This window comes from Triturus cristatus, chromosome 8 (assembly GCF_964204655.1).
Source record: "Triturus cristatus chromosome 8, aTriCri1.1, whole genome shotgun sequence".
Taxonomy (NCBI): domain Eukaryota; kingdom Metazoa; phylum Chordata; class Amphibia; order Caudata; family Salamandridae; genus Triturus; species Triturus cristatus.
Genome location: NC_140591.1, coordinates 1,546,258,750 through 1,546,285,573, shown reverse-complemented (window position 1 = coordinate 1,546,285,573; position 26,824 = coordinate 1,546,258,750). Strand labels below are relative to the sequence as shown.

General features: G+C 43.0%; 1 protein-coding gene across 2 annotated transcripts in view; it reads right to left on the bottom strand.

The window, feature by feature from the left end:
- Window positions 1–26,824, bottom strand: part of LOC146806103 (ecto-ADP-ribosyltransferase 5-like) — a 517,784-nt gene that overhangs the window by 201,316 nt on the left and 289,644 nt on the right. Inside the window, exon 1 of one of the 2 annotated variants that reach the window (XM_085623441.1) lies at window positions 19,542–19,661. The exons of the other annotated variant lie outside the window; for it this stretch is intronic. The gene's annotated coding sequence lies outside the window, so the exon portion shown is untranslated. Of the gene's footprint in view, window positions 1–19,541; window positions 19,662–26,824 lie in introns of those variants that run through there. 2 annotated transcript variants of the gene reach the window in all.

Genomic DNA, 26,824 nt, shown 5'->3' with positions numbered 1-26,824 from the left:
GGCGAAGGTCCAAAATTGGCACCATGCATTGGTTCATGCAACTAGAAAGCCTCAAAGGCATCAAGCATTGGTAAATGCAACTGAATGGTTGAAAATGCATCAAGCATTGGCAAATGCAACCGAAAGAGCGTACCAGGCCATCAAGCATTGGCACATGCAACTGAATGGTTTGAAAGTCATCAAGCACTGGTAAAGTCAAATGATCAAATGAGAGAGCCGCAGAGTCATCAATAGTGGCTAACGCAACTGACTATCTGAGTGTCAATCAAACACTGTCACCTTCAACGGAACTCCTGTGAAAACTCGTCGAGAAAGAGCCAATCTCAACTAAAGGCCTGGGTCCTCACTATGTCTACCTCACCGACTCGCTGAGCAGGTTCGACGTCAGCCAATGCTGGACAGATGGGGATACTTGGAGTGTCGTTTCTGTGCCCACCCGAACCGCTGGTCCTTGAAACAGGAGGAGGTATGGGTCTTCGGTGGAAGGAGTGGCTTGAGGATTTTGAAGATTTTCTGAAAGGATCACAGGTGATGGACTCCGGTCAACAGCTAATAGCACTACGCAATCTAACAGGAAAAGACGTCGGTCAAATCATAAAAGAACTACCCACAGCCGATGCAGCGTCCTATACGGATGTGTGTGTAGCCCTCAACAGATAATTTTCGACCGAGGATGCCCTTCGTCTGAGGGTCATTGAAGGGTGTCATTGAAGGGTGTCAGTCTGAATCATTAAGACGGAAACTGTTGAAGAAAAGCTATTCGCTGGACGAAATTGAAGAGATGACACGGGTGCATGATCAGGCTGAACATCTACGTCAAGGCATCATCAATCTGGCTCATGAAGACCACAGAGGCGTTGTGGCCACCAAGAGAGCCCTGAGGGAGAGAGTATGGTTTCCGATCCTAGATCAAATGGTAGAGATTACACTGAAGGACTGTCCCCAATGCCAACTGGTCAGTCGACCTGATCCTCCTGCACCGCTACAAATGTCTCGATTGCCGGAGGGTGTGTGGCAGCAAATTGCTGTAGACTTCTTTGGGCCATTTAAGTCGGGCCAGTATATCCTGGCTATCATGGACGAATATTCACGATTTCCGATTGCACAACTCATCACATCAACCAGAGCGTCTAGCACAATACCGGTGTTGGATGAAGTGTTTGCTGCGTGGGGCATTCCCAAAATAGTGAAAACAGATAATGGGCCCCCGTTCAACAGTCAAGACTTTGCAGACTTTGCCAAACACCTCAATTTCAAGCATCGCAAAATTACACCTCTGTAGCCACAGGCTAACGGAATGATTGAGAGATTTATGTCCACCTTAAAGAAAGCCATTCAACAGGCGGAAGTGGCGCGACAAGACATTCAGAAAGTCCTAAATGAAGTTCTGCGGGCGTACAGGAACACGCCTCGCTCCACCACTGGCAAGTGTCCCGCGACCCTAATGTTGGGCCGGTTCGTGCGTACTCGAATACCCATGGTTGACTGGACTGATAAAGCAGTAGTTCATGAGTCTGAATCAGATGATATATCCAACACGGATCGACTCAGGAAAGAGAAAATGAAGACATATGCGGATCGTCGCAGAAGAGCTGCCCCGCCTGTGATTCACGAAGGTGACTGGGTACTATTGAAACAAGAACAGCAAAAGAAGACTGACTGTTGTTTTAATGAAACTCCCCTAGTTGTCATCAAACAAAAAGGAACTATAATCACTGCGGAATCGGATGATAAGAGAATAACCAGGAATGTGGCGCATTTTCAGAAGTGCAGTCCTAAAGTCAAAGAACTACTCGACAGTCCCAACACTGGAGAAACGGGACTAAGTGCAACCGAGATCGGTGTTCAGTCACCAAGAGTGGCTCCTAGTGGAGGAGAACCAGACTGTCCCGAAGTCAATGTTCGTCCCCGCCGGAACATCAAGAAACCGACTCGCCTGATCGAAGAACTGTAACTATGTAACATTATTTTGGGGGACTTAAGAAAACAAGAAGAGTTATTTAACTCATTTTGTTAAGAAAGGGGGAGATGTAATGTGGGGCTGAGAGAATGGACACTAGGACCTCCTCGGCTGAGGAGGCGTGGACGAGGGCGGTACAGGGGAGGAGAGAAGGGGAATGCCCGGGAACGGGCAGAGTAGAGTAGGCGATGGAATGGGAAGGTTGTGATAATAAAGTATAGCGGTGAATCCAGACCCGTGTCCGTGTCCTGTGTACGAAGGACACTACACAGCCCAACCCCAATACACATCAGCCTGTCTGGGGAGGTGGGGACACCTCTCCTCGACAGGAAACCTATTGTCCAAGCCTCCCCTGCCAGAGTTTCGGTCAGCAGCAGGAGGCCAGACCCGTGTCTGTGGCAGAGGCATCCATTTTGTGATGCCAGAGCTCAGGAAAGTCATACCGGGTTTAGCCAGTGTGAACATGTCTCTCCCTCTAGAAGGGTGGAATGCTACCCCCGCCGCCAGAACTGGCGAGGAGGTAGTATTCTAAAGCGTTTGACACCAAACATGACATGTTTTGATGCAGCCATCCCAAAGTTAGCATTTACCGTGAGGTTATAATGCACTTAAGAGTATATGGTATGGCTGTATCACAGAACAGCCATAAGGAAGTATTTCCGAAAGTTGCAGAGGGACTCAGCTTATGCTTGGGCACCCTCTCACATAAAACCAAGCACTCTGCCTTCAGGATTGTCAAGGTCTACCATAGGAGTGGCTTATAGGTTTATATGTGTCTGTATAGGGTAGTGATATAGGTAGCCTATACCACAGTAAGGGGTGCAAGCACACCCTTACCCAGGCTGCAGTAGCAGACCTGTGGTGTCATTTTGGAGTGCTTCCCAGGGGTGGCATAATATATGCTGCAGCCCCTGGTAGGCCTCTGAGGTACCTATGCCCTATGTACATAGTATACCATATACTAGGGGCTTATAAGGCACTCCAGAATCCAATTAGATATGTACCTAATGTACATGGAAACCATTTTACAGAGAAAGCAGATAGACTGGGGCCCTGAATAGCAGGATCCCAGTCCAACTAAGTCATAAACCAGCAAAACACCAGGAAAAAAGTGGGAGCAACCATATAGTCAGATTCAACTTTCCTACACTGGAGACAGTACTGAAATTGCAATGCCGTGACTGGCAGTGTAATATAGCCATGGATTAACCATTCTGTGGAAGGTGACTCAACCATAGTGAAAGGTAATTGGTCCAATTTTTCAAGGTGCAACATGGTATATTTTGCATCACTGCGTGCAATAATCATCTGTCTTTCTGTTAGATTGTATACAGAGAATAGACTAGTATTGCTGATGTAACGTCAGGGCATGTGGCTGGAGCGCAATGATTGGAGCATCCAGCTTAATTATAGAATGGACCGCAATTGGGATTGTCCATGTTGGAGAATAGACAAATCCTGTTCCATTATCGCTATTGCAGTAGACACAATATTGCTCCGTGAATAAATTCTGGATGGCCGTGTGGTCATGCCATTGTTGACCACAGCCAAAGCCTTTTCAAAGTTAACCCTATCTTTTTCATGTAGTCTCTCAGCAGACTCCTGTTGAGAGACTTTCCATAGCTCATTGTAAATAGCATACAAGAAGCACTAGTGACATGGCTTCTGGGGACATAACAAAAAATCCCTAAGATCCATGTCATCTGAGAGAAAAGATAAGTGTTGTTTCACTTGGGACAGTGTTGAGGTCTTTAGCCACTCTAGGCATAACTTCCCAACACTGTAAGATGTCACCACCTGAGTGTTCTGATTGTACATAGCGCTGAACAGGCCTATGGATATTGAACACTTCAGTGGTACCCCATAATCTTGACTGACACCTTTTTGTGTTGATAGGTTAAACCAACCATCCTTTCCAATTGGGGTCTGATGAATTGTAAGAACCATTGCGTAGTATGGCAACTAATGTATCCTCAATGCTTTGTGTGTAATTGTGCCAACCCTCAAAGTGTGTAAGTGAGGGAATCTGAGGTGTGTTCAAGTCCTTGATCTTGGCTAGCCCAAAACAGGAAGTCTGTTGCACTGTCTCGTTCAGGAAAATCATTTGATGCAGTATGAGGCATGCTCTAAATAAGGCCTTAGTTCCCTGAACTTGCCAATCTTTAGTCCCCCAGACAGATTTTGTGTCTATAGTGTCTTTCCAAAAGTCAAAACCATGTACAGACAGCTGGGCAATAAAGGAAGCAGAGTATATTAGCTTAGTGGTAGTAAGCATATTTTTCTTTGCAGATGCAGATGTAACCTATAGTAATACGAGGCCAGGTCTAAAGTGTTAAACCCAGAAAACTATTCAAACGTTTGTGCAAATGTTGTTGAACTACCTTTCTGCGATGTTGGGCAATGTTCTCATTGTTGATAAGTGAATCCATTACGTGGAATACTTGCTTTGTGCTAAAAATGGTGACCATAGTGTTGGTGACAGAACATGTCGCCAAAATTAGATGTATCATCATACAAATCATCATTTGAAAATTCAGTGGGATTGTTCTAAATCAGACAGCATAGTATGCACAGTTTCAATTTCATTTCCCAATCGTGAGAGAGAGTACTACAGGTGATGATATCACTAAGAGAAATTTTGAACAAAAGTTCAGTAGGACCATATAAATCATAGTAAACTCTGTCCCAACTGTTCCTTCAGGAACTGGAACTGATGGAATGTTCACTAAAGACAGGTCCCTCTGTTCACAGTGTGATGATGCATGCGGTCTCAGCACCAAGTTCACATGTTGAAGTGCAGAGCGTTCTGGGAGGTAATGTCCATTAAAGGGCAAGAAGAAGACAGTCACTAGACCAATCCAAATGACTAGGAACAGTAGACCAATTGCAATCCAGAACTGTAGCAAGGGAAACAAAGTAAGCCTTTTTCAGCCAAAGGTAGAAATCACAAATTCGTTGTTAGTGGGGAACAGGCGGTGGCGGTAACTCAGGTTCACTTGGATCCAATGAGAAATCGTCAACATTGATAAAGTAGCCAGACGCAGTCCGATCTATTTTTGGTAGCTCAGTAGGTTTTATGAAACTGGCTGATGCCTCCGTCCAACACATAAACACATAGATGTCAGTGTTAGGCCAAATTGAGATCAGTGTTTCATTTGTAGTTCGATGTTGTTCATTTTCAACAGGTACAAGTTACATTCCATTGTTGGTAACTCCTCCACTTCGCAGAGTAGAATCTTCAAAAGTTATTAATCTTTCCATCTAAACTTCCTGTATGGTAGAAAGAGGAGATCAGTGGCTACCCAGGATTCCACGCGGACTACTGTTGAGTATCGGCCACATAGTGTGGTTTGATCAAATCAATTGAGACAAATCTCTTGTCTTTGCAGTCGGCAAGGGGCGGAAGAAGTACTGTTCTTGTTCCTTCAACAGCCAGGACAGGTACAGGACAGGTAAGATGACCCAAATTCTATTTTGTCCACAATCTTTTCTCTGACCAGGTCCCCAACTTTCGGGACCCAGGCAGATCTTGCCGGAACAGCTTTCACTTCTCCAGTGGCGGTGCATTTTACTTGAACGGGACATTGCTTTGTAATGCCCAGGATTCACTGAGTTCCTGTAAAACAGCCAAACGATCATTGATGTCAAATGGTTTTTCATCCACCACTGTGCTGGCAGAATCAAGGTCTGGTACCCACATTCTCATCCCAAACAGGACTTCATACAGACTACGGCCCCCCAGGGAACTTCTTGGCATACTGTTAAGTGCCCTCTGGACCTCATATAGATGATTGACCCAACTGCCATCAGAGCCTAATACCCTAGCTGTTAAGGATTGCTTTAAGTCCTGGTTCTTTCTCTCCATGATCGAATTTCCCTCGGGATGATACGGGAGGAGTACAACAATGTTACAACCAAATTTCCCATGGCTTCTTTGTAAGCCCATGAGCTAAACGCAGGGCCACGGTCGGAATGTAAAGTGCCAATTGCGTATGTCCCTATGAAGACTCTCAAATCCTCTATAACAGTTCGGGCGTCAGCCAAGCGTTAAGGCCAAACCCACAGGAATCTAGAGCATGAATCCACTGCCACCAAGATGTACTTGTAAGCCCCTTTCAGAATGTAAGGGGCCGCAGTAGTACAAAGAGACACATGCAAGAGGTCTGTCTGATGTCAGTAGTAGTGTTTGAAGTAGATACGGTATGGTTGAACCTTTCATCTGCTGACAAATGTCGCACTTGAGGACAAAGTCCTTGGTGTGTTTAGTAAGACCTGGCCACCAATAACTCTGCTTCAGTAGTGAAACAGTCGCAGAGATACCTGCGTGTGCTGAATCCAGACCCTCGTGTGCAGCTAGAATTAATCCTAATCTGCGATCTATGTTTGGTATTACTCTATCCCACACTCTTGGAATTTGAGCATACAGAATGTTTTGCGCATCTAACTTGTAGGAGTACATGAGTGGAAAACCTTTTGGCAAGGCTGAGCTGTTGCACGTAGCATTTACAGCCATCATTATCTGTCCGCCTATCCTCGTACTAGAACGATTGATTGCAGCAATGGCAGCAGTTCGCACTGTCGCCTTGGCGGCTTCACCAGCCAACAAATTCCCTTAAACATGCATGCCAACACGATGATGACTCGATGTGTGAATTGAATGAGCCTGTGGCAAGCATTCTTTCAGCTTTGCCACCTGTTTCCAAAGCAGCTTGTGCTTTATTGCGCAACCTTTGCAATCTCTAAACCCATTCTGGCCGCAATAGTGAAGATATTCATCGTATGACTGGACACAATAAAATGAATCGCACACAATAAGTGTGGGGAATTCCAGATCCGTATTGTTTAGTGCCAGTATCAGGGCTTTCAGTTCTGCCAGCTGTGCGGCGCAATCTCCTAGAGACTGCGTCTGTATATGGCTAGGACGGAACTTGCTGTCCCGCATACGTCCCTTCACAATCGCACATGCTGCGCCGTATTGCTGTTTACTTCCTACGGCAGGCAGGGAAGATCCATCAGTATAAATTATGTATTCATACTGGTCTAGGGGCATTATTTCCTTCGGGGTGGATTTTCTTGTTCGTACTGCAGGAATGCTTGTGTTTTTAATGTAGAATCAAATTTGTAGTCTACATCTGCTGCAGTGGTAGAATTAGTCATTGTATCCATTGTGGATGCAGTGCTTTTGCGTTTGGAAATCTTGCTTTGGGGACAGCCTCTAAGGTTTGTACTGGAGTCACAACAATTATGCGTTTCCCCTGTGCTAGTGCTCTTTCTATCACTCCAGCAGTTTTTACTGCTGTTAGTATCCTTTCCTGTGGATACAAAATGCATTTCAGCGTTCATGTACAAATGTGATTTTATCACTTACACACTGGCTAAAAACCCGTGCATCCACAGAGCCAGAGCAGGCGGAAGATCCTTCTCTCACATTGCGGCCAAGACCTGGAATGAGCTACCGGCAGACATCAGACGCGCCCCCTCCCTGAACACCTTCAGGAAGTCTACCAAGACCTGGCTCTTCGGCTAAGCGGACCTGCTGAACCCCCCCCCCCCCCCAGCTCTTTGAGACCCTCACGGGTGAGTAGCGCGCTTTACAATCCCCTGATTGATTGATTGATTGACCATCCTTCCCTCTCTGAGTGTTTTGATGAGCTCTGAAAGGAATGAGAGGAACGTGTATCAGCATCCTGATACCTGTCAGGTTTTTTTAATATTATTATGTTTTCTAAGATCATATTTTTTCTCATAGAGCTCCTGTTGAGGAGACCCATCCTGTGATCGTGATGCATTCTGCTTATTATTTCGTGATTGTTTGTTATCCCATTTCTTTTTAAAAGAATCGGGTGCTTGCTTTGAGTTATCCTTTTCAGAAGTGCTTGTCACTTGTGATTTCCCAGGTCTATCTCCCTAGTTATCTCTACCCAGCGAAGCAAAGGTTTCTTCGATAATTTTAGGTAGTTCCCGTTCCTGTTGTGCAGGAGTGACTTCCCTAAGGCGTTGGCGTATAGCCACCGCTGCTGCCTCCCCTATTATGTTACCTAACATAATTGCTGATACTTGAGCAAAATTACCTATCAGTTTCATCCCCAAGTCCAGGGTAGGTTCTGCCCCGTACTCATTCTGTATTTGTTTCAATACATCTGGTATAACTACTATTAAGGGGGTACCATGAGTTGTGGTATATATGGCAGCGAAACCTAAACTGTATCGCAAGTGGTAAAATCCTCTATCAGGGGAGCTATTCCCATTGGCAAGAAAATTGTTAGGATTCTGTGTTTTTCCTGCAAGCCGGTATTGGGAAATATTGCTTCAAGCTGTGCTATTTTTTGTGCTATCCAGAATGGCATTTGCTCAGGTTTAATGGGCTTTCTTACCATAATCGCATTCAGCGTTTGTGGGCTGATAACTGTTGTAGTCATTTGAGGTTGACCAGCTTGAGTAATCTTCGCAGGTTGAATTGTAAGTGTTCGCATTATGAACTCTGTAAGGTTTCTATACAGTTTTACTATGTCTCAGTAAAGTGTACATAATTCTGCTGCTAGCAAAGTATCAATCTCTGGATGTGATATGTAAGCAGCTAGGACCGGGCAGGTCGCTTCTTCTCTGCTGAGTGGACCGAGTCTAACATTTCTTGTGGTGTGGGGGAGGGCGCCTTTAAACCAATTAATTTGCTCTTCGTAAGTTAACGGGACTTCTACTTCCACGTATGGAAAGTATTCTTTAGGTGTGTGTGAATCTGCAGGCGAGAATTAGACCCAAGAATAGAATACCTCTCTTCTGAATGCCTCGTGTGCCTCAATCACAAAGGTAACACTACCACCCATTGCCAGGAGGCCGTATTGCATTAATTTCATATTAACTGCATGTCTGCAATTTTCTGTAATGTTAAGAGCGCCTTCATGCTCTTCTTCCCCTGCATTTGCAACACCATCTTCATTGACAGTCATCGTGGGAGGGAGTAGTAAGGAAAAAAGATAAGGTTTTGCACAAAGTGGTAACTATAATCCTTCAAGCTTGAAATAACTACAGCTGATACAAAGGGTTTACCTACTCAGCTGCAGATGATTTTCCCTTCCCCCTCCAGACAGCTTTGGTTTAATGTGTGTAGAGGTCTCTGAGAAAGCACAACTGAACTACTCAGATTTGACTGTTATAAAAGAACAAAACCAACGTTGGCGGCGCCATGCCGCGTAGATCCTAAAAATATATAGTATCTGTGCGTTTGTGGGTAACATAAACTAAGGGATTGGTGTCTAGACTAATTCCGGACACCCCCACAGGATATGTAAGAATATAGACCAGCTAACTTACAGTGCCACTATAAGCCCCCAAACCTTACCAAGGAGCGAATAGTTTCAGGCAACCAGCCTCTTTTTAGTGCTATCTTTATTTAAAACTTTAAAAATTCATACCTCTGGTTCACCTTATTAGATTTTTGCCAATGTGGTGTTATTTTATTTATTAAAGTATACTCTATATTTCTAAATTGGTTTGGTATTTTTTTTTGTGTTGTGTTATGACTTTATTAGTGTTATGGTACTGTATAAATACTTTACACATTGACTCTATTTTAAACCCATCTTCTCTGTACTAGGGGTTTGAGTGCAGGTTAATATAATGCCTTTAGTGGTGCACCCTGACAAGGATTGTGTTTATTTCTTAAGGTGGGTCATCACCCCCTTTACTAAAAACTCAATTTCTTACACTTGGATACCTTAAACATTCCTGGCATAATGGCATCTACTTCATACATAATGCTGAGCATGGCATAATGGTGGCAATTTTTAGGATTGGTTGGCTATGCTTGCCATGGCATGATGTTAACCATCCATGCATAAAATTGTCAGTAGAATCCCATTGCCAGTTCTTTGCATAGTTTCCATTGTGTCACTTGTTCTACAATTTGCATTCAAATAAAGCAGCAGAGCGCAAGATAAAACAATATTTAATTTTTTTAGGTACATCAACCTCTAGCAGCATGTCGTATTGCTGGAAAGTCACACTCTAAGGGTTAATTTGTTTATTTCTAACAAGTCTTATTCGTTTATATAACCATGCACTCACTCATCAGCTTACCCATGAATAACCTATGCACTCACTCATTCATCAATCTAAGTGTCTTAGCCCATTCAACCATCTAAGTGCTCAACCATTCATGTAGCCTTTTATGTATGTTATCAATCACCTATTATTATTGGCGTTTGCACAGCACACTATCTGCTGATATGCTAGCTAGTGCGCTGTTTCAAGACGGCTGTGGTGCCACTGGTACCGTAACAATCCTGTTACCACAAGGATGACTTTCCAAACAGTTCTCAGGTGTCCATTGCAGATTGAATTCTGATTTGGTTGGTGGAGATATGTGATCAGTAGAGAAAATGGGAAGTCACCTCTGCTAGCTGAATGTCTCACCTCTAAGCAGATTTGGTATATAGACAGAATACCATAAACTGAAATATCATGGGCAAAAAGAATATAGAGGACAAACATTTTGTGAAGGCAAGTTTCTATAGGTAAGAAATGTTTTACTATATATAGCTCAGCATATCTGCATTTTTACACTATATATATCGTCCAGGTAAGTAGATGTGGAATTAAGAATAGTAAATCCATACTTACCTATTTGCACTTACCTTCTCAATATTTTGGTCCTCGTTATTTTTGACACAATGTTATGTCCACACGATATTCCTGTTTCCTATATTCTGCCAGTGATTCATGAGATTTTTATCCATCATCAACACATCTATGCATTCAATTACTCACTCATCCATTCTTCCAACCATTGACTTGTCTCTACAGTCATCCATTAACCCATCAACATGATCAGACAAACAAACCTGCCAATCAATTCAAACGCAGTTTCATCTATTAGCCAGACTAATCGGCTTTGAAAATTCAGCTTCAACTTGAGCTCATAACAGTGTGCTAATGGAATACTCAGGCGGATTCTTTCAAGTAAAATTGTAGTAAATCATTATTGAGTTGCGGCAGAAGTATGTTGGAGAATGGTGATAGGTATGAGGCAAAGGTTAAAGGGAGCAGAGGCCAAAGTCAACCGTTGTGGCAGCACTTGTAAGAGAGGAACAGGAAATGAGGTCGACTTGTCAAACTTAATCTGTTGGGAATGCTTGTAAACCATTTTAAAATTGTTCCATCAAAGCCCATACAAAATCCCATGAAACCTTGAGCCTGATTTTGTGGTTTACGGTATTTAAGACTGAAAACAGGCTGTGGAGAATCAGAAGGCAGACCTCACCACTGTCCAGAATGTGTAGCGCATTGGCAGACTCTGTGCTACAGTCGCACGTGAATCCAGGTTGTTAGTCATTGTTCAGTTGATTTTCCCCATTAACTGTTTCAGGTAAGTTTCAAGAAGCTTTGCTAAAAGTGAAGGGTGGGGATGTATCAGTAGTTCCTTACGTCACTGGGATATATGTTGGTGTTTTTTAGAAGAGGGGTGAAGTGATTAATTTTGAGGCAGGTGGGGAATTTGACTTGGTCAAAAGTTATGTTGATTAATTTGAGCCACAGGCTACAAGAGGCGAGCCAAGCATGTCGAACTAGGTTCGGAGAAGTGGCTTGCGGGTTTTAGCTTTAAATGATAGTAATGTCTATTAGAGACTCGAGATCCCCTTGAAATACCAAAAACAGGATGGAGAGGATGATTATAAGTGAATGTAAGAGAGTTCAATGGCTTTGACATTTTTCACAAAGGTTAGAGGACAATAGATGCTGGTGGGCGATTGATGGCCTGTTCGACTTTGTCATTGAGTTTTTGGATTGGTTTTTGGTAGAGTTTAATTGGGTTTGTTAGAAATTTTAGGGGTGGGTGGAATTTGCGTAGTCGCATTACGCAAAGGTCCGCGAAACAGTAAAAAATCTCTGCGAGCTACGCAGAATTCCGCGAGCATACAGAAATGCTTGTTCCATCCATTCGCGAAGCGTTTTTCCTGTTCGGGGACGCTCCTTGCGTGCTCGGGAGGAAATATCTTGCGAACTTGCCCATACGGTCGCCAATTGGCGCAGCCATCTTGTTTCACTTGTCCCGCCCTTTTGCGATGCGTGTTTCCTGTTCGCAAATGTGGATGTCCGATGGCGCGTCCGGATGACATGTTCGCAATCGCACACTCTCGCGGGATCGTGCGGACGGCTACCAAAATCTTGTGGCGCACACGAACAGATAGGAAAACTCGTCGGCCAACACAGGGATCAGGGTAAGTCGCTACCGCGAGCGCGAACACGCAATTTGAAAGCGCGAACCAGGAAAAATTTCCGCTACGCCGCGGAACACCGAAATTTCAGCAATTCCTCATTCTCCGCGGAATGAGGAATTGCCAAAACTCCGCAAATTCCGCGAGCGGAGTGGATTTTACCGGCCAGGCCTAGTTAGAATATGCTTTTGCATCAAACTTGCGTTTTGTAAGTTTTCTGACCGAGAAGAAGCTAATCAGGTTTGGTATGGAACAGTTTTGATACCATAAGCTCCCTAGAGGGCAGCATTTCTTTTTTTTTAAATTGAGTTGTTCTGCATACCAGGGCACCATCTTATACGTCTTTGTTCTTTTTTCTTTCAAAGAAGTTACATCATTGAGGTTGTCTGACAAGGTGTAGTGGAAGGTAATGGAGTTTGCTTCCTGGACTGTTGCAGGGCATGGGTAGAGCAGTAGTGACCCGAGCAGCTACATTGGTGAGGACAGAGCGTTTAGCGCCACAGAGTCTAGCCTAAAGTATTTTGGGCTGTCTAATAATTGATGTTTCAGTACATAAAGGGGTATTTAAGATAGTTTGGCCAATCCCATGGCATAAGGTCATCGGATCATAGGATGTCTCATTTAGTGACTATGAGATGATTAAGTATAGAACCCTTATCATGAGTAGACTGGTACGTCAGGTAAATGTTGCAGATGAAGTCAGGGACTAGGGAGGCTGCCAAGTTACAAGGATCGCCCCATTGGAGATTAAAGCCAGCTATAAATATATTTTTAGAGGATTGTGCATACTGGACAAAAATGTGCTCTATCCAGTTTTCAAGAAGCATGATGCTCTAACCAGGGGACATTAGATGAGGGTAAACCTGGAGTTTGTGGGGTTGGTGGTTTTTAGCACTAAAGGTGGGATAGGAAACTATTGGGAGACACTTTGAGAAGATGGATCTTGCCAGTGAGCTGGACTGTGCCTTACTCTGCTCCTTGCTTGGGATTGTGTTATAGTTGGAAGGGCGTGGGCTTAAACATATTATAAATCACCCCATGCATCTGTTCTCACTGCCTGTGAGTCGTAAATTTATAGGGAGTGCCTGACACAGCTCAGAGCAGGAGAAGGTTGGAGGGGAAGCCTCTTTTAACCCATTCATTGCTGGATGGGGGTTTCTTCTGCTGGTAATACCCACTTTCAAAATTAAATTGATTTATTTTAACACTTATGTAGCACCTAGACCCAGTGGTTAACATAGGCCCCGCAGCCTGCGCAGTGCAGGGGGCCCCCTCTGCAAAAGTGGTAGGAGGTGGGCCGGGGAGGGGGCTCCCTCTATGTACTTTGCAGGGGGGCCCCCTCAAGTTTCGTTACGCCACTGCTTAGACCATTGAGTAGGAGGTAGCCTTACGTTATGCCAGAGGTTAAGTGTAAGGATTACATTAAGATGGAGAGAGGGTTAAAATACTGAAAAGTATACATTTAGTCACGTATCATGTCAACACTTTAAGTTCAAAGATTCTGTGGGGGGTTTCATCTAGGAATTGTCTCAAAAGCTGAGTCTTGAGCTGCTAACAGAAGACTGAGAGTGAGGTCAGTGTTCTGAGGATAGGAAGCAGCAAATTCCAAGCTGTTATGGCTGCCCTGGAGAATGATTGTTTCTGTGCTGTTGCTCTTCTGAATTTTTATGGTTGTAGGAAAATTGCTTTCTTACTTCTCAGGGTCTTGAGGCACCATAGCTCATGAATGGTAGGTAGCGAGGCTAAGTCTGCGAATGGCTGAATGCACCATTGTAAATTGTATTTTTTTTTTGTGGGAATCTCCGAGTAAATAAATGATACTACAGCTCTAGACAAGTACCTCCTGTCCACTCCCACCCACTTCTGAACACAAAGGGAGTAGAAGCCCACAGGTCGAGCCCAAGATACAAGGAGGACCGCCCCACACAGACAACCTGGAATGGATGCCTCACTGAATAATGCATGTTTTGCTCTGTGCTTGGAAGTTGTGCTTTGCTGGTAAGTCATAGCAGGAGATTCTTGGGAGCAAGATTCAGCTTCCAAGAAGTCAACGATACGAGTGACTGTGAATGTACGGTCACTGGTGGAGAAACTACAGGACATGGCAGCATTAACTGTGGCAGATGCTGAAGGAAATGAGGAAACAGGTGCTGCGGGGAACCAATGTGCAGCAGGAACAGTGATAGAAGCTGTAGAACTGATGAACAGCACCCAAGGCAGCATTTGCTGGTGAATTGCACACCAGGCAATACCAAATGCCCACACATTTCCTCCACTAACAGAATGCTAGAAGAAAATGGATTGGATGTGAGCCCTTGAGTGTCAAATTTTTATTGGAAAGTATTTTTAGACAAAAGGCAATTACAGTGTTTTGCCTCAATTTGCAGAGGGTATAAGAAAATACTAGTCAGTTGATCAACCTAGCTAGCAGTAAGCACCATTAGAGCATATATGCCCACATTATGTCAAGAATCATCAGAATAATGCGAAGAGTCCAATATAAGCCCAGCCTCCCCGCCTTCGAGATTCATTGCCCAGAATATACAGCTGTAACTAAGGCACAAGCAGTAGTAGCATCACAGCCCACTAAAGACAAGCCAATGCTCCATAAGAAGGCTAAAGCCACCACAAAGTACAAAGTGCAGCAGCCCAATGAGTGCATGCCCAGGCTATGCCTGCAAAACGTGAGAAATATAGGGGCACTAGGGCTTATGGCAAAGACTTAATCAATCACAGACAAGTAGTGAGACATCCTAGGATGCACCAAAGTGGGGCCAGCAGTTTGAGATAGTGGCATCATTGATGGGCACAAATGCCGACCTCCTATAAACATTTGGTCCATGGTGATTATTTCTTTCTTTTTACAAATTATACTCTGGCCGAGATCAACTCCTTGGCATTGCTAGCCTCTCCGTATGCGAACTCACAATCCTACCGCATTAACATATGGCATAATGCCATGAAAAGGAAATCCAACTGCATCATGTCTTGACTGACAGTTTAAACAATTGGTAGTGATGTGAGTTGCTCAACGTTTGAATGACACTCACAATACCAAATGGCTGAGTGGGGCTGACCCATTGTCCCTTTCTCTGCTTTTATGGTATAACCTCTGGGAGGCAGCTAGCACTGCCTCTAGCTCTAGATCTAAAACAAGCATTGGCAATGCCAATATTTCTGGCTTTAAAGTAATGTTATAAGGTAATGTGAAGCATTACATGTAAATAACAAGGGAATGACTATGTATTTGTGTGGACAGTAAGAACTGTAGAATAATATTGGTGTAGGTTAAAAAGTCAAGAGACAGTTGCAGTGTCAAGCCTGACCTACAAATCCATGTAAGTAATGACTGCCTTCTCCTATCTGTGCTGCTGCCAAAGAAAACACCATAAATAATCTAGTTATATATGACACTTCAACAGCATTACAATGTCATATGTGCGCCCCTGAAAATTCAAGCTCAGGCAGCTGGATAAATAAACAAAATGGTCACAGCTATATGGAGGGCAAGCACGTTTTAGTGGAAGTACACAACTTCTACTCAACCAAAACATGTACTTCTCGCTCCCAACCTGTGGCCGGATCCTAAGTCCCTCTCTAGGGATTCTCACACAATTGTCTGGCGACGGCTGAACTGTAATTGCAGACCATAAACACAACCTCACCTCTTCCAGTCCTCTACATGCTCTCACAAACATATGCTGTGGACACTCCACATTAATGTCCGCAAACACAGGTCACGGAATAGATGTGTAATTTGGAAAGGTGCGCCACACATCAAATTATCTGTCTTTCTCTCGGATCTTTCTGTCTCTCTCTTGCTTTCTCTCATGTTCTATCTCTTTCTCTCTCACTAATACTCTTCCATACTCTCGCATTCTCTCTACTTTGTCACTTTTCTCTCTTCACCCTCTTTTCTTCCTTGCGCTTTGACTCTCCCTCATGTTCTTTTACTCTTTGTCCTTGCCCCTCACTACCTCCTGCCTCTGGAATTCGTTTTCTATCCCTTGTTTTGTGTTCTTTTTCTCTCACTTTGTTGATTCCTCATTCTTCACCTTTTTCGGGCAATTTGAATTAGGGTGGGGGCTACCCAAAACGGGCATGCTAATTCCCCCACCCCCCACAACAATTACAATCTTTTTGCTCCCCCTAGGGGGCAGATGGGGGCAGTAGCCCCCAATCTGCCTGCCTGGGGGGGCAGAAAGCCCACTAGAAACCAGGGATTTATTGGGGCAAATATAATTAGGGGTGGGGGCTGCCCAAAAGGGGTTTGCCAATGCCCCCACCCCCCACAATCATTACAGCCTTTCTGCCCCCCTGGGAGGCAGATGGGGCAGTAGCCCCCAAAATGTCCACCGTTGGGGGCAAAAAGTCCACAAGACACCAGGGATTTTTTTTTGCCAATTTAAATTAGGGGTGGGGGCAGCCCAAAACGGGCATGCCAATGCCCCCACACACTCCCACAAAAATTCCAGTCCTTCTGCCCCAGGGGGGTAGATGGGGGCAGTAACCCCCAATTTGAAACCAGGGATTTGTTTTGTATTCATGTAGGGGTGTGGGCTGGCCAAAATGGGCATGACAATACCACCCAGAGAAATTCCAGTATTTCTGCCCACTAGGAGCCAGCGATTACACTGGCTTTTTTTATGCGTGGGGGCTGCCCAGAATTGGCATACCAATGTCCCCACCCCCCAACAAAATAGCCACAGTCTTTCTGCCCCCCTTGGAGATATATCGGGGCAACCCCCCCTCCCCTGATTTCCCCCCAGGGCGGCAGAAAGCCCACGAGACACAGACTTTTTTTAGCAATGTGCCTACCTGTGGATTTTGGGCCCTAGCACAGCCGGCACATAGGGAAACCTAGCAAACCTGTACATTTTTGAAAACTAGACACCAAGGGGAATCCAGGACTTGTGTGTCTCTCGCCAGGTTCTGTTACCCAGAATCCCTTGCAAACCTCAAACTTAGTTAAAAAAACACATTTTACTCACATTTCTGTAATGGAAAGTTCTGGGATCTGCGTGAATCCACAAAATTCCATCCACCACGCTTTCCCCAAAATCTTCCGAGAAAAATGGTATCTCAGTTGTGTGGGTAAACCTTGTGCCCGCGACAGGAAACAGCCCAAAACACAACGTGGACACACCACATTTTCTCAGTGAAAACTGACCCTTTTTTTGCAAGCTGCCTAGCTGTAGATTTTGAACCCTAGCTTTGTTGGCACCTAGGGAAACCCAGCAAACCTATACATTTTTAAAAACTAGACACCCAGAGGAATACAGGATGGGGTGACTTGCCTTGCTCTCTTCAGGTTCTGTTACCCAGAATCCCTTGCAACCCTCAAACATTGTCCAAAAAAACACATTTTCCTCACATTTCTGTGGTGGAAAGTTCTGGAACCTGCGTGGATCCACAAAATTCTACACACCCGGTATTCCACAAAGTCTTCCGAGAAAAATGGTACTTCACTTGTGTGGGTAGGCCTAGCGCCCGCAACAGAAAACGGCCCAAAACGCAACGTGGACACACCACATTTTCACAGTGAAAACTGTCCACATTTCGTTTTGGGCCGTTTCCTGTTGCAGGCACTAGGCCTACCCACACAAGTGAGGTACCATTTTTCTCTGAAGACTTTGGGAAATGCGGGGTGGGTGGAATTTTGTGGATCTACGCAGATTCCAGAACTTTCCACCACAGAAATGTGAGGAAAATGTGTTTTTTTCTACAAACTTTGAGGTTTGCAAGGGATTCTGGGTAACAGAACCTAGTGACAGCCAGACAAGTCACCCCATCCTGAATTTCCCTGGGTGTCTAGTTTTCAAAAATATATAGGTTTGCTAGGTTTACCTAGGTGCCGGCAGAGCTAGGGTTCAAAATCTACAGCTAGGCACTTTGCCAAAAAAGGGTCAGTTTTCACTGTAAAAATAAAGTGTGTCCACGTTGCGTTTTGAGCCGTTTCCTGTCGCCGGCACTAAGCCTACCCACACAAGTGAGGTACCATTTTTATCGGGAAACTTAGGGTAACACAGAATTGTAGAGCAACTGTTATTACCTATTGACTTTTGATGCATTTCTGCCTTCCAAATGAAAGACAATGTGTAAAAAAGAAGTCACTTTGAAAAATGTCCTAGAATTCTCATGCTAGTATGGGTACTCACAATTTCTGAAATATGCAAATATCTACTGTTTCTAAACTCTATATTTTGTACCAATTTCAGAAATACATAGGTGTCTTTTATTCCGATTATTCCATGTATATATTTTCCCAAAATAATTGCGATATATACCCAGTGCATAATAAAAAAACGTTGCAAGACGCTGCTCAGTTATTGGCTCTGGGTTCGTCGGGTTCTTGGTTAACCTTCAAGTCCTATATATCCCCACAACTAGAAAGGTCCAGCGGATGTAACGGTATATTGCTTTTAAACAGCTGTAGAAGTTACAGGTGAAAACGTTGGCACAAATGGCTGTTTTTTTCAACTCATTTTCAATTTTTCCTATATTCAACTGTTAGTTTCTATAATAAAGAAACCTTGAAGGATCTACACAAATGTCCCCTTGCTGAATTCAGAATTTTGTTTGTTTTTCTAAAATGTATAGCTTTCCAGGATCCATTATTGCTTTTGTACCTATTTCTACCATTAACTGGAAGAAGGTTGAAAGCACAAAAAATAGCAAAAATAGGCTTTGTCCCAGTAAAATGCTAAAACTGTGTAAAACGTGTTGGTTTTCTTACAAAAGTCTGCTTGTCCCTAAAAGCTGGAAAAATTGTGATTTTAGCCCCATAAACCCTTTGTTGACACCATTTGCAGGGAAAAAAACAGACGCTTTCATTTGTAACACTTTTTTCCCATTTTTCCAAAACAAATGTAGCTGTATTTTTGGTCATTTCTGGGTCCCCTCTAGAGCAATCCACAAACCCTGGGTACCTTTAGAATACCTGTGATGTTGGAAGATAAGGACCAAATGTAGCGTGGATAACTTATGTGGTCAAAAAGTTACAGGGGCCTAAGCGCGAACTACCCCAAATAGCTAAAAAACGTCTCAGCACAGTGTGGGGGGGAAAGGCCTAGCAGCGAAGGGGTTAATCTGCCTATCACTCCTTATCTGTAGTGTTATTTAGATGCTGCACAACATCGTGAAAGCATGTGCATACGTACTTCAGCATGTCATATCCATTTCTATGGCAACACAAGACCCACCCTCTAGAAAACCAGTGTGCTTTACACAAGCTCATTTTATAGAATCATATAGCGAACTGTAAGATTAGAAGAATCCATCTGCTGTGCACACACTGCAAGTTACAGTAAGGGTCCATCACAGGTCACAGTAAGCTGTTAATTGACGAGGCAGCGAACAGTACTCACTTGTTCTTTGCAGTAAAGTATCTTGCTTCCAGTGCGCCTTGACTTCTAGATCAGCTGTTGGGTTCTTGAAGGCCACCCCGTCTTACCAGACTTCCCTTTGTCTGTTCTTTGCTCCTTGTCATGGCAGGTTTTATACTGTTGACTCTGTTCTATGAACCCCACCCACACTAGTATGTACCCATTCATAACTGAAATAAGGTATTTTCCAAAGAAAATACTTTATTGTGAAAAAGCCAATAATATGCCGTGTTTGCAAACTATTAATAGCTTGTTCGCAATAAAGTCTTTTCCAACGAAAAGATAAAGTCTTTTCCAACGAAAAACCTTTATTGTGAAATAGCTATTAATAGTTAGGAAACACGGAAATTGTCCTGTTGCTTTACTACAGAATCCCAACCAGCTGTAACACGCAGGATGCACATTCCAATTTAGGCACAAAAGACAAATCAGCCATGTGTCCTAATTAGAGAGTAAAAGACTGGTCTATTTCACAATTGCTGTATGTATTTTGTTTTTCAAACATACCACATCCCCCTACATCCTGCATAAGGACTTAGCCTGAGACAAGCAACATTTCCACCTGTGCCCACTGTGCCACTTTCAATCCAATGCGTTCCTATGGAGTTATAGATGAATAAGTAACCATGCTTTCTCCAATGAAGATCAACTTGGCTCACCCATTTTCATACTGATCCTAATAAAGAGAGCACCCCTTTATACTACTTATATGTAAATTCCCTGAGCCGAGCACAATTTCTTACAACTGGTGGCACCAAACGGTGTGCCCTCACCTCAATGTATTCCTATGCAGTTATGTCTGAATAGGCAATTGCTGTTCCCTTATAGGAAAATCACATTAGTTCACAAATATGTATTTTCTTTTCAACCATACTGCATCACCCTATAATATCCATAAGAATTTAGCCAGAGCCAAGTAATATTTCCACTAAAACATGGGCCCACTGTGCCACCCACCTGCCAATACATTCCTATAGAGCTATATGCGAATAGGAAACCATTCTTTCTCCCATGAAGATCAACTTGGCTCACCAATTTTCATATTGATCCTAATAAAGGAAGCTCCCCTCTTCACTTCTGATATGTAAATTGCCTGAGCCAAGCAAAATTTGTCACAACAGGTGGCACCAAACTGGTTGCCCTAGCCTCAATGCATGTCTATTGATTTTACATCCAAATAAGAAACCATTCTTTCTCCCATGAAGATCAACTTGGCTTACCAATTTTCATATTGATCCTAATAAAGGAAGCACCCCTCTACACTACCTGTATGTCAATTCCCTGAGCCGAGTAAAATTTGTCATAACATGTGGCACCAAACTCACCTCACCTCAATGCATTCCTATATAGTTACATGCAAATAAGTAATTGTGGTTCTCTTATCAGAAAAACATATTGGCTCACAAATATGTATTTTGTTTTTCAAACACACCACAACCCCCTACAAGCTCCATAAGGATTTATCCTGAGCCAAGCAACGGTTCCACTTGTGCCCAATGTGCCACTTTCAAGCCTATGCGTTCCTATGGAGTTATAGACAAATAAGTAACCATCCTTTCTCCCATGAAGATCAACTTGGCACACCCATTTTCATATTGATCCTAATAAAGGAAGCTCCCCTCTTCACTTCTGATATGTAAATTGCCTGAGCCGAGCAAAATTTGACACAACAGGTGGCACCAAACTGGTTGCCCTCACCTCAATGCATTCCTATATAGTTACATGCAAATAAGTAATTGTGGTTCTCTTATAGGAAAAACACATTGGAAGATCAACTTGGCTCACCCATTTTCATACTGATCCTAATAAAGAGAGCACCCCTTTATACTACCTATATGTCAATTCACAGAGCCGAGCAAAATTTCTCACAACAGGTGGCACCAAACTGGGTGCCCTCACCTCAGTGCATTCCTATGCAGTTATGTCTGAATAGGCAATTGCAGTTCCCTTATAGGAAAAAGATATTGCCTCACAAATATGTATTTTCTTTTCAACCATACTGCATCAGCCTATAAGATCCATAAGGATTTGGCCTCAGCCAAGTAATATTTCCACTAAAACATGGGCTCACTGTGCCACCCACCTGCCAATACATTCCTATAGAGCTGTATGCGAACAAGAAACCATTCTTTCTCCCATGAAGATCAACTTGGCTCATCAATTTTCATATTGATCCTAATAAAGGAAGCTCCCCTCTACACTACCTGTATATAAATTCCCTGAGGTGAGCAAAGCTTCTCTCGACAGGTGGCACCAAAAGGGGTGCCCTCACCTCAACGTGTTTCTATGCAGTTGTGTCTGAATAGGCCATTGCAGTTCCCTTATATGAAACTCGCAGTGGCACACAAATATGTATTTTGTTTTTCCAGCATACTGCACCACCCTATAAGCTCCATAAGGATTTAGCCTGAGCCAAGCAACATTTCCACTAAAACATGGACCCACTGTGCCACCCACCTGCCAATACATTCCTATAGAGCTATATGCAAATACGAATCCATTCTTTCTGCCATTAAGATCAACTTGGCTCACCAATTTTCATGTTGTTCCGAATAAAGAGGGCACTCTTCTACACAACCTGCATGTAAATTGCCTGAGCTGAGCAAAATTAGTCACAATAGGTGGCACAAAATGGGGTCACCTCACCTCAATGTATTATGTCTGAATAGGTAATTGCATTTCCCTGATAGGAAAATCAAATTGCTTACAAATACATATTTTGTTTTTCAAGCACAACACACCCCATATACGATCTATAATGATTTAGCCTGAGCCAAGCAATGTTTCCACCTGTACCTACTGTGCCACCCTGAACCCAATGCATTCCTATGAAGTTCTAGACTAATAAGTAACTATACTTTCTTCCATGAAGATGAACTTCACTTACAAATATTTTTATTGATCTTAATAAATGGAGCATTGCAAATGATTCATGCCCACTTTAACACATTTGTATAAAGTTATATTCAAAATACTAAGAATGAGATGCACTGTGGCATTTAACATGTCCTGTCACCTGTCAATAAGGTACCTGCATGAGTGAAATATTGGGAAGCCTTTATCCAGAAGTAGCAGGACATAGGCTCAAAAAATAAAAAAATATTGAAAGATAGCTTGTGTATTTGAAACCTGAAAAGAAACTTGACAGTCAGTGCTAATGCTCAAGCTCCATGCTGAAGATGTTTGTATACCGGGAGGCTCAAGTTCTTATCAAAAAGCCTTGGATTCATTCTAAGCAAGAAGATGTCGATTGGAAAATGTTTCTCTCTGCTTTGCTATATCCATGAAATGAATACCATCCATGAAAGTTTGTCTAGAGTACATATGCAAAGTATTCTTCTGTTGCAGACTCCCACACAATTAAGCTGCAGCATCTGCTTCTGGACTAACACCTTTACTGTCCTAGAAACAACAACCAACAAAATACAGTCCAATATGTAGTCAGACAGCTACTGCCTGCAATTTGTATACAAATAGTCTAAGCCCCATTATCACACTCGCCTTCTACACCACATCAAAGTAAAACATGGACCACAGCAACTTCATTAAAATGTATTTCAAATCCAAGGATTCACTTGCCCAGGTTGTACAGATATTGATTATAAATATGTTCTTATTTATGTTAGTTATGCTTATTGATGCTGCATTCGTGGGAATTTGGAGAAATTTGTAGATACTGTCCAAATGACCAATGGATTAAATAATACTTGTAATTAAATGGCCATTTGATGTGTCTGCTGTCTGTTGAACTGATATGTCTAGTTAATATACATGTAAACCCAATAATTTTACACTTTACAAACAGAAATGACATAAAACAAATCACTTTTGCATTCAAGTGCTTTATGTTGAGCTTTAGGGTAGCGAATGAAGATATGAAAAATAGTTACTTTACAAACAAACAGATTGCTACTCCAGAAGTGCTGTCTGTACATACAAATGTGATGATATTTTAAACATTTTCCTCATATGTTGCATGTTTCACGCTGTTGCTGTTTGTCTCTTGTCTCTGATAAAAAAACAATACCATATCCGAAATATTATAAAAAGTAAAAACAAATAGTTGTAAATAATTGTTGCTACCAACATAATTGTCAGCACAGTTTATTATGTCTTCATAATTTGCAAGCTTTTGCTCCACTTCTATTTTTTCCAAGCGGAGTATCTTTGGTGTACATATACCTCCATTCATTTTGTGCATGTTCACTTCAAGCCACTCATTTGCCGCCTTAGTATCATGAAACATTCTCATTCCCTGTAAAATGAAGAATTACACGTAAAAGGTAAAAGTTTAAATATCTTGACCACATTTAATGTTTTGCTTCAGTGCCTTTTCATTGCGGATGCGTTTTTAGGAACTATTTAATGCCAGTCTCTGCATAGTAAATTCAATCAGCAAATTTAAGACCAAATATGAACAGGACCTTATCGCCACTATTAATGAGGGAAATCACAAGAATTGTTGGATGAATTCCAATATTTGGGACCTGTACTATGAAAAAATGGTTTTGTTATTTTTTTTTTAATATAGTTTTCTAACAGCTTCAAAACCTGTCTGAATCCTCTCTGTCAAACTTATTTACAGATCTTTGCAGTTATAGGGACAACCTTACAATATCAAATTTGACATTGCTGGTGATCCACACTAACTACGAGACTGGGTACTTGGTTTGTGATGTAAGGTTGAGACTGCCAAGCATCCTTGACTCTCCAGATAGCTTAGTTGAGCAGTCAATGCATAGCTTAAAGGAGGTGGTGTGAAGGTTGACATGAGGAAGAGGACAACACAGTGATTGTATCTGCATTAATGATTGAATATCAAGACAAAGGGAGGTAAAATGGTGTTTCCAGGATGAAAAGGATCTAAATATAATTAAACAACATAACACAATAAAATTCTGTTGCAACACTGTACAACTAACTTACACAATGAGGGCCTGATTCACAAAGGTAAACTTACATGCCGGTGTAAGTTTTCTCTTTTTGGTATTAACAAGCAAGAAGTTAATAGGAACTTTACGACTGCTGACGCTCCACAATCGGGGCTGAGAACTCCGCACATAAAAAGATAGGACAGGCCTATCTTTTAATGTGCTAAGTTCTCTGCCCAGACTGCGGAGTCTATTAAATTTCCAATTTTGTTCATATCAAAGAAGAGTAAACTTACACAAAGTTGAATGTGGCCCACTGTGATCTGTTTGCAATCTATGAATCTGAATACTGCCTTGTTCATAGAACAAAGATAGCACACAAGATTGTGATCTCCCTCCCCAGTCATGCCAAGTTTCCAGACATTGTTTGCGTTTGCAATTGCAAATACTAGAAAAAAATACAACCCACAGCATTAAAATCACATGTTTCTGATTGTTTGTTCATCGTTATGGAATAGCGAAGATATGCGTATCTCCCACTTAGGGGTTATTATTTCCAGTTGTTTGAAAAACGTCGGGGGGCGTGACCGCAAGCCGGCTGAGATGGCCGGAAGCTAAGTGAGCTGCGTTAGCCACGCAGTGTTTGCCCAGCTTAATCCGTCATTATCCGAAGTTTAAGGTATCCTTGACGGCGGAAGGACGACCAGGAGCTTGTGGCGACCTCTTGGGAAAGTCTCGGGGGGTTCTGCAGCCTAGGAGACCGATAAACTGAGTAACGAACGAGGAGCTGGCGCAGGCGAAATGGCACCGGCCCGTTGGCTGTGAGCTCCGGAGTAGCTGTCGTTCCTGGGGTCTTGAGAATCCGTCCTCTGAGGGCTGGCAATGGTGTGGCTTGTCGCAAGTGAGCCCCCACCGCAGATAATGGCAGAGGCGAAGTGACAAGGAGTCAGATGTGCCGCAACGGAACAGGCCGAGCTGCGTCATACCAGAAGGGCTCACATTGGACCCTCAGGCGGCTCGTGGATACCTGTTGTGTGCAGGTAAATTTGGTGTTGCAGAGATTGCCGCGGCCTGGGAGCGGGGGCCCTCCTTGATTGTGCCTTTACCTTTGCCTTCCGGTGGCTGCCAGGTGTTCAGTGCTCACGGGCGCTGGGGAAGTCGTGTGGTGCGCGCGTAGCGAAGAATACAAAGATCCGAGAGCGGGAGTCCTCCCCTGCTGTGCCTCCCCCTCTGCCTCCCACCAGCGATAAATCATGAAAAACCATGGGCGCTAGGGAGATGAAGAAGCGCCCGCGGAGTGAGAGTGGGCCTGTCCTGAAGGCCTAGATTGTGCGCTGCAAGGGGGAGCCTGTGACCTGGTGGGGACAGGAGGTCGGGGTGGCCAGAGACATATTCGAAAGTGGCGAACTGTGTATTGGGGAAGACACATTGGTTGGGCCCCAGTGAATTTGTGAATAATTGTTATTTGGTAGTTAATATGTATGAATTTGTAAATAATAAGTATATTAATTATAAAGAATGTATTATTAATTGTAAATAAGAGATAAACTGATATTTAAATGTATTGTGTATTTTGTATGTGTAGTGTGTTGTGTTTTAAAGGGGAAATAGTGTGGGATGTAATTTAAAGTTATTTATATAAATATGTATTTTAAATAATTGGTATTTAATAATACATATTTTGTAAATTAATTATTAATATGCTATTTTTTTATAACTAATTATTTAATTGGTTATTATGTTTATAGAATCCCTATGCTATCCAGTGCTTTCCCAACTGTTTTACTATCTGGAGTTGGAATAGTAATTTTTAACCCTACGCTATCCAGCGCTTTCCCTACTGTTTCACTTACTGGAGTGGGAATAGTAATTTGTACCCCTACGCTATCCAGCGTTTTCACTACTGTTGCACTCTCTGGAGTGGGAATAGTAATTTTTACTCCTACGCTATCCAACGCTTTCCCTTCTGTTGGGCTCACTGGAGTGGGAATAGTAATTTTTACCCTTACGCTATCCAACACTTTCCCTACTATTGCACTCTCTGGAGTTGGAATAGTAATTTTTACCCCTACGCTATCCAACGCTTTCCCTACTGTTTCACTTACTGGAGTGGGAATAGTAATTTGTACCCCTACGCTATCCAACGCTTTCCCTACTGTTGCACTCTCTGGAGTTGGAATAGTAATTTTTACCCCTACGCTATCCAGCGCTTTTCCTACTGTTGCACTCTCTGGAGTTGGAATAGTAATTTTTACCCCTACGCTATCCAGCGCTTTCCCTACTGTTTCACTTACTGGAGTGGGAATAGTAATTTTTACCCCTACGCTATCCAGCGCTTTTCCTACTGTTTCACTTACTGGAGTGGGAATGGTAATTTGTACCCCTACGCTATCC